The sequence below is a fragment of the Jaculus jaculus genome, chromosome X, assembly GCF_020740685.1.
Source record: "Jaculus jaculus isolate mJacJac1 chromosome X, mJacJac1.mat.Y.cur, whole genome shotgun sequence".
NCBI lineage: Eukaryota > Metazoa > Chordata > Mammalia > Rodentia > Dipodidae > Jaculus > Jaculus jaculus.
In genome coordinates this window covers 122,439,065-122,448,327 of record NC_059125.1, presented here as the reverse complement: position 1 = coordinate 122,448,327, position 9,263 = coordinate 122,439,065, and the positions used below count along the sequence as shown (strand labels likewise).

General features: G+C 41.0%; 1 pseudogene; it reads left to right on the top strand.

Annotated features, from left to right (window-relative positions):
* The first annotated feature begins 2,057 nt into the window (after positions 1–2,057).
* Positions 2,058–3,613, top strand: LOC101598259 (annotated as a pseudogene).
* The last annotated feature ends 5,650 nt before the right edge of the window (positions 3,614–9,263 follow it).

The following is a 9,263-nucleotide window of genomic DNA, read 5'->3' as shown; positions in this document are numbered from 1 at the left end:
TCAATATTGTGAAAATGGCAATCTTACCTAAAGCAATCTACACATTTAATGCAATCCCTATCAAAATTCCAAAGGCTTTCTTCATGGAAATAGAAAAAACAATCCAAAAATTCATTTGGAATCACAAAAAACCTCGAATATCTAAAATAATACTGAGCAACAAAAAAGAGGCTGGTGGTATCACCATACCTGATTTTAACCTATACTACAGAGCCATAGTAACAAAAACAGCATGGTACTGGCACCAAAACAGACATGTAGATCAGTGGAACAGAATAGAGGACCCAGATGTAAGCCTAAGTAGCTATAGCCACCTGATATTCGATAAAAATGCCAAAAATTCTCATTGGAGAAGAGACAGCCTCTTCAGCAAATGGTGTTTTGAAAACTGGATAAATATCTGCAGAAGGATGAAAATAGATTCTTCTCTCTCGCCATGCACAAGAATTAAGTCCAAATGGATTAAAGACCTTAACATCAGACCGGAAACTTTGAAACTGCTAGAGGAAAAAGTAGGGGAAACCCTTCAACATATTGGTCTTGGCAAAGAGTTTCTGAATACAACCCCAATTGCTCAGGCAATAAAACCACAGATTAACCACTGGGACCTAATGAAATTACAAAGATTTTGCACCGCAAAGGACACAGTGAAAAAAGCAAAGAGGCAACCTACAGAATGGGAAAAAATCTTCGCCAGCTATATATCTGATAGAGGATTAATATCTAGGATATACAAAGAACTCAAAAAGTTAAATAATAAGGAATCAAACAAGCCAATCAAAAAATGGGCTATGGAGCTAAATAGAGTTCTCAAAGGAAGAAATACGAATGGCATATAAGCATCTAAAAAAATGTTCTACATCACTAGTCATCAGGGAAATGCAGATTAAAACTACATTGAGATTCCATCTCACTCCTGTCAGATTGGCCACCATCATGAAAACAAATGATCATAAATGTTGGCGGGGATGTGGAAAAAAAGGAACCCTTCTTCACTGCTGGTGGGAATGCAATGTGGTCCAGCCATTGTGGAAAACAGTGTGGAGGTTCCTAAAACAGCTAGAGATTGATTTACCATATGACCCAGCTATAGCGCTCCTAGGCATATATCCAAAGGACTCATCTCATTTCCTTAGAAGTACATGTTCAACCATGTTTATTGCTGCTCAATTTATAATAGCTGGGAAATGGAACCAGCCTAGATGTCCCTCAACAGATGAGTGGATAATGAAGATGTGGTACATTTATACAATGGAGTTCTACTCAGCAGTAAGGAAAAATGAAGTTATGAAATTTGCAGAAAAATGGATGGACCTGGAAAGTATTATACTAAGTCAGGTAACCCAGGCCCAGAAAGCCAAGCGCCACATGTTCTCTCTCATATGTGGATCCTAGCTACAGATGACTGGGCTTCTGCGTGAGAATGAAAATACTTAGTAGCAGAGGCCAGTAAGTTGAAAAGGAGACATAAAGGGTGGAGAAAGGAAGGGAGGAGGATACTTAATAGGTTGATATTGTATATATGTAATTACAATGATTGTAATGGGGAGGTAATATGATGGAGAATGGAATTTCAAACGGGAAAGTGTGGGGGTGGGGAGGGAGGGAATTGCCATGGGATATATTTTATAATCATGAAAAATGTTAATAAAAATTTTTAAAAAAATCCTTTCACATTTCTCCCTAATATCAGTTCCAAATGTTCAAAAGCCACAGTGAGGCTTCTAGCATCAAGAACCCCAATTTCTGGGAACAATTTTCTATTTCACTTACCTTAGTGTTGTTGGAATGAAACCAATAGCAGTTTATAGGGGAATTGTTTATTTGGGCTTACAAATTCAGGGGAAGCTCCATGATCTTAGGAGTAAAGGTGGCCTGAGCAGAGCTGGGCATCCCTTCTGCCAGAGCAGCATGCCCTGGAGTGACAGGTCCTTGCCTTGTGGCTGGGTTGAGGCACTTGAGGGGCACAAGTTTGAGTACCTAATGAAGAAGTGCTTTAGCAGCTGCCCCAGAGCCTGCACTGATGGTGAATTATACCTGCCTTGCTGCAGCAAGAAATGTGTGTTCATGTATGTAAGTTCAGGTTCCAGAGCACACACATCAAGATAACGCTCATAGCCATGTCCAATGGAGAGAGGGAGAAACAGAAAGCAGCTGAGTCATCCGTGAAACCTGTGCAGCCACACATCTAGCCTCTGACCATCAACATAACATTCCAAACAACATGTCCCATCTCATCAGTCTCTAACCCCTGTTCCAAAAGAACCATCAGTGCTGCAAACTCTTGCTCATCCATCCTCTGTGGAGCAGGGTCTTCACGGCACACAACTGGCAGTTTGGTTCCATCTGACCTCAATTTAATGGCTGACAATTCATAGCCAGAAAATAAAAGGTAAGCTTCAGGTGCAGACTGCCGGAAGGATGATTCAAAGCCTATGCACAGTTGATAGTTCAAGCAATTACAATGGCTCCTGATAAACAGCTCTCCCTGAATGGAATTCACATGCATATCACTAAAAATTACCCATACTGCAGGACTGCGTACAAAGACTGGCAGAATTCAATTTCTCTCTTTGAACCATTATTTCATCAATGTGATGCTTTCCCAGGAAGAACCAGGCAAAGGCTCCTTCTGGAGAATAGACTCTGCCCCAGAAAGCAAGCTGGCAGAGCAGGTTTTTAGGAAGAGATGGCCTAGGGGCTGTGCCATCCTTTAGAACTCCCTTGGGACCGTCCTATTCTAGTTGTGCCCTGGCCTCTTCCAACCATGTAGGAGTACTGTCTTCTCACTCCAGTAGCACTCAGACCCCTGAGAGCCTGTCAAAGGAAGGTTTCTGGCACCCAAATCGGGTGCCTTACAGCCCAAAGTTGCTGACATCCAGGTTGCACGATTTTCCCAGAGTGCACCAGGGTCACCTCTCTCTAGTAAACCCATTTTAACCACTATCCAGCGGTAGCTACTCCCAGCAATTAAAACTGTCAGCCATACTGTTGTAACCCCAATGACCAACTCGACCTCCCAACCACTGACTGTGTAAACAGTCCATGTCGTAAAGAAGATACCAGCAGTGTCAGTCATTAGTGTGGCTCTACTGGCCCCAGCAAATGCATACACAGTTTCTGAACAGGCTGTGGTTGCTCAAGCTGCAGTACTGACCCCACCTAAGGCAGAACCACAAGAGAATGGTGATCACAAAGAAGTTCAGGTGAAAATAGAGCCAATTACAGCAATTAGCCAAGCAACACTAGGTGCCACTAGGCGAATCATCCAAACATCACAGGTCACCACTGTCCAGACACTCACCATAGAACAGCAGGCACACCTAGGTCAACACCATCTTCCAGTAAAATCTGAAACACAAAACGGGACTATATGGTATCAATTCCCACAGGTGTTCATGGCCTGGCTAACAATGCAGCAGCTAAGTCCTCTCTGCTTGTGGGCAACTCATGTGTCAGTGTCAGCATCCCTGCTCTCAAAGCGTCAGAATAGTGGTGAGGCAGAGCAGCCAGAGATCAAGAGAATCAAAGCAGAAGACAGTGAGAGCATAGTGGTTTCCTGAGCATGGATGCACCACCAGCAGCTATAAAAGAAAAGTGGATTCAGAACTAGCTGCTGGGAGACCTTTTCTTACTTTAGACATAAACTTTGTGGTCCAAAAAGGAGGATGCCTCTCACTGATGCATGGGCACATCCTCTAGGTGAGTAAGGGCCCTGTGGTTGGACTTCACCTCTTTCGACACTGAAAACATGAACCCAGATAGCCTTACAACTCCTTAAAGTCAGAAGTCACACTTGAACAGATTCACAGTAGCAACCCTGGTTCCAGAAGAGGTGATGTGTTCCACAGAGTGCTTGCTATGATGCTGTCGTGGGCTCAGCTCAGCGTTTACAACAGACACAACACCAGGTCCTGAAGGACTGAGCCTCCTGTGAGAACATGCAGTCAGTGAGCCTCCTGTGAGAACATGCAGTCACTGCCTCCTGCAGGCAGATCTCACCAGCTGGGATCTCTTCCAGTTGCAGGGCTGGGACTACCTACTATCATCACAGGACCTCCTTTACCCCCTCCCATCCTGGCTGTGACTGAGAGAAGACAGTATTTTGTTATATGGAATTAGAATACTTTGAAGTGTACTTTCTTTACAAAGTAATGGGGTCTTTGACATTTCACACCACTCCATTTCTATTCTGGAAATCTCATAGTCACAGGACATTCCCTGTGGATTTACTTGGATAAAAGAGCAACTTTGTGTTTGTCTCTGTGGTTTGTTTTCTTCCCAGGGGATTGTTTGCTCTTGTCTGTCCTACAAGGTTCAGGTGGCACTCCTTTAGGATACCTGTCCATTTATGTGTTAGGATAGTTGCCTGATGAGTTAACCTCACCCTATTTCACTGTGTAGGGTGGCCAGGGCCTCAACTGCATTGATCAATGTGGTCCAGAAGCAGAGAGACTGAAAAAAATGGCCAGAAACATCCAAACTGAATGTACCTGCTCTTCCCTGCCAGTTTTCTGTTGTCTCATTTTATGTTGACTTTGTCCCTGGAATAATTTCCCACTCCAGTAAAACAAGCCACCTAAGTATTGTGTATGCTTAAAGCGACAGAACCCTACCTTCCTCCTCTGGAAAACATCCAGGCTTTTGTTACATACTCTTTCAAATCAAGGTCACACGGATCTATCTGCAGTACCTGTGATGTCTTAGTGATTGACACTTACTTCTAGCATTTTCCTCCCTGTCTGTGTGGCAAACTAATGGTGGGATATGTAGATGAGAAGTTGCCAGTTAACTGGAGGCTCTTGGAAGCAAGACACTGTGGCTAAGCATAAGAAGCTTCTAGGCTTTTTGCTCATTGTCGGTAGTCTTCCATACTAAGGCTGACTTCTCTCACAACAAATGAAATTGAGAGAGAAGGAAACAAGGATGAGGAGAGGTAGGAGGCTAGCAGCCCCAGCCCACACTCCTCAGGAGCACCACTTGCTTACCAGAGTATTCCATGTTTAGGACTGAGCAGTAAGCAGAGAAGGTTTTAGTCTTATTGTGAGTTTTTTAGTGTCATCATCATAACATTATTTAAATACAGTTATCTTGGTATTGATTTTTTTTTAAGAGAGGAGAAACAATCCCTGCATTTTCCTGGTAGAATAAAATGGCTCATGATGGAATATTTAGTCAATTTAGAAATGTTATTTAAAGACCAAATATGATAAGTCTTTTCTAACAATTGCATGTCACCCTAATTTGGAGCTGTCACAATGTTACTGCAGATGATGTGTGTTAAAATTAGGAACATATTGCACACTAGCTGGACTTATAAACTCAGCCACTTAAACAAAAATAAAGGTGAGTCGAGGGGGCTGGAGGGATGGCTTAGCAGTCTAGGCACTTGCCTGCAAAGCCAAAGGATCCAGTTTCAATTTCCCAGTATCCACATAAGCCAGGTGTGCAAGGGGGCACATGCATCTGAAGTTCATTTGCAGTGGCTAGAGAACTGGTGCACCCATTTTCTCTCTGTCTGTCTCTGTCTGTATCTCTCTCTCTCTCTCTCTCTCTCTGCTTGCAAATAAATAAATAAAATAATTAAACAATAAAATAACAAAGGTGAAATATCATGTGAGTGAGAGCAAATGTGTGCCCTCAGCAAAGTCTGTTTTTAGACTGCAGCTCGGGGACCAGAGCTCTCTGAGCAGCAATCTGCCTCCTTCCCACTTTAAGGCTACCTTGGAATGCATATTTCTTGTGTTGGTATATTTGCAGTTTGCAATGTACTTTGGGTGTATTGTGTCCTGCATGTGGTCCAAATTGCAAGCCTCTGCTAAGTGGTGTGCAGAAGACCACCAGGTTGGGAGCTGAATTCTCATGTAGTATCAACTGTACTCACTGCACCTGGAGATATCTGTTCATAGTTTGTCTCCTACATGTGTGAAATCCACCAACTGGTTACCTCTGAGCTCCAAGCACAATATGGGTCGGGAGGAGTTTCTCTTAGAGTCACAGATTAGAATAATGCCCAACTCAAATTTTAAAGATGAAAGGAGGATCCTGTTTATGTGAGTTTTTGTTTTTGCTTTGAGGTAGCATTTTCAGCTTCAAGTGAGTGAACTGTGTCTGTGCACCTGTGAGGCATGCACATGCCTTTCTCTCCCTTCTTTATACTGTATCACCAATGCTGCTTCTTTGGGACATTGGAATGTAGGACTGTCAATGAGAAAGCAGAGCCAAACCATGGATTAGCCAAGTCCTGTGTCCAGGTTTTCCTCCCAGTCTTTAAGGCACTGATTGAAGTTTATCTTCAGCTGAGTTCCCAGGAGCCCTCCACACACACAGTAGTGGGCTCCTTCATTGCAGTATTTAGCGGCACCTGCTGCTCATTTTACATACCAGGGTCATGTGACCCTTACACCACAGATAGTGTGCATCAAGCTCCTGGCTCCATGATGGTTTCTTATGTCTTATGCTGCAGAAGTTAATTATTTTTCAATTCCTGAGAGCTCTCAGGGACTAGACATTTTCAGCAGCTTTATCCTGAACTACAAAAAAACAAACAGGGAAACTAACTTATGTCCCAAGCACACATTGCATTCCAGTGTGTGTGATGTAACTGGATAGATCTCCTTCATAGTGCCTGATGTACTCTGACAGCTGGTCTCATTAAACACCCCACCACTACTTGCATGTTCTCTACTGGGATCACAGAGTAGGTAGGGTAAACTCAGAAGAGGTGGGACAAGCTTTAAGACTTGAGATTTTCTATGCTATTGTTGCTGTCAGGTTCACATTGCTGGTAGAAATCACCCAATCAGAGCAGCTTGTGGGAAAAAGAGGTTTATTTTGGCTTACAGGCTGAAGTGGAAGCTCCATGATGGCAGGGGCAAACGATGTTATGAGAAGAGGGTGGGCATCAACCTCTGGCCAACATAAGTGGACAACAGGAACAGGAGAGTGTGCCAAATGTTGGTAAGGGGAAATTGGCTATAACACCCATAAGCCTGCCCCCAACCAAACACTGCCTCCAGGAGGCATTAATTCCCAAATCTCTATCAGCTGGGAACCTAGCATTAGAACACCAAACTTTATGGGGGACACCTGAATCAAACCACCACAGCTATGTGACACAAGGAGAAAAGTGACACTCATGAAGTCCAAGCATCTGCTGTTCTAAAGAGAAAGAAGAGTAGTAACCTATGTGCAAAGATTTGGAATTTTTAAAAGTACCAAGTATCTGAAATTCAATAAAATATATATTTTTATTTAATTTAATTTAAGAAAATATACTGAAAATATGATCTATAAGAGTACACAGAAATATAGAGTAATATATGTGATATGAAAGTGGAAGAAAGACTATAGGAGTGAAGGTTAAATGGGAGGAAGAGGAAGAAGAGGGGGAAGGAAAACAAAATATTGTATGAAGGTCTGGGAAGATGACTCAGCAGTTAATAGCACTTTCAAAATATAAATATAAACATCATAACAAAACCTAATTATCTGCATGTTTATATGGTAAAATGGATTAAAATTTGAAAATATTCCTCCTTTTGTCTATTAAAAACAATCTTTATTTCTTCATTTCCTTTCCTTCAGCCCTTTCCTCTTTTCTATACAAGAGAAGCTTTTATCATCTTCTCCATTTGGTAGCCTGAGAAAAAGATATTAGCCAAATTCCCAGGACTTCATTGAATTGTAATGTTCTGACACTAAATATACAAACAAAAAAATTATCATTTTTTTGGTGTGGTGGTGACCTGCTGTTCTTTGAATAAAGCATGACAATTTATGCATTAATCTTTTTGTAAAAACTTTGTGTAGTATATAGAGCATCTCTATCATTCTCTCATTCTTTTTTTCTAAATGAAGATGTAATTTTCCTTTAGCACAGCTTTTAAATGTGAATGACACTGTGGCTCTGCAAACTTTCAGAAATATATTGAGATTCCTCTTTCTCTCACTTCCTTTTATTTCTGTGATTCAGTTAGTGTTATTTCTGTAGTAAGTGAAAGATAATTTCAACTTCAGGAGCTGGAAGGCTGCTTGAGCAAATAACACACTTGCCTGAAAACCCTCATGACTTGAGTTTGATTCCCTAGCACCCACATAAAGCTATATGCACAAAGTTGTGCATGTGTTTGGATTAGTTTGCAGTAGAGGAAGCCCTGGTGTGCTCATTCTCTCTCTCTCTCTCTCTCTCTCTCTCTCTCTCTCTCTCTCTCTCTGTTTGTGTCTCTCTCTACTTAAAATAAGACAAAATGAAAAAGAAAATAGAAAATTTCAACACTTGTTTAAGTTAAAGAAAAAGGTAAAGGATTATGACCTTTTTGAAAAATTCAAATAAAAAACTCAGTATGATTAGGCCTCCTTACAGATTTGCATGTTTTCACTTGACTGTTGGTCCTTTCCTTGTTATGGCTATCTGGGATTTCAGGGTTGTATTCTTAGTGAATATCTCAGGAAATCATGCCATATTCATCGGTGAACCAATCTTATACATTCTTCAAAAATTATGAAAAAGCTAAAATTTTCATGTAGAGAAAATACCAAAATGACAGGTACAGTTTTCTCACATAAGTAATTATACTAAATGTAAATGAACTAACTCTGTAGTCAAAAAATAACAAAGAATGGAATAAGATTGTAATTCCATGATAAAAATGTGTTACATATAAGACACTTAATTCACATTTAAAGACATATATATTAATACTTAAAATCAACAGTTAAAAACAGAATTATCATCTGACAAAATCACTCATGGAGATTGAAAAAGTAATAAAAAAACCTCCCAAAAAAGAAGAGTCCAGGACCAGATGGATTCCCAGCCAAATTTTATCAAACCTTCATGGAAGAACTCAAACCAATCTTCCTAAAACTGTGTCACGCAATTGAAGAACAGGGAAAGCTACCCAACTCCTTCTATGAAGCTAGTATCACCCTAATCCCAAAAACAGGCAGAGATGCCACAAGAAAAGAAAACTACCGGCCTATTTCCCTAATGAACTTAGATGCAAAGATCCTGAACAAAATATTCGCAAATCAAATCCAACAACACATCAAAAGCATTATCCACCTTGACCAAGTGGGATTTATCCCAGGAACACAAGGGTGGTTCAACATATGAAAATCTGTCAATGTAATACACCACATAAACAAGGTTAAACATAAAAAACACATGATCATTTCGATAGATGCAGAAAAGGCCTTTGACAAGATACTGCATCACTTCATGATCAAAACATTGGAGAGAATCGGCATGGCCGGTTCAC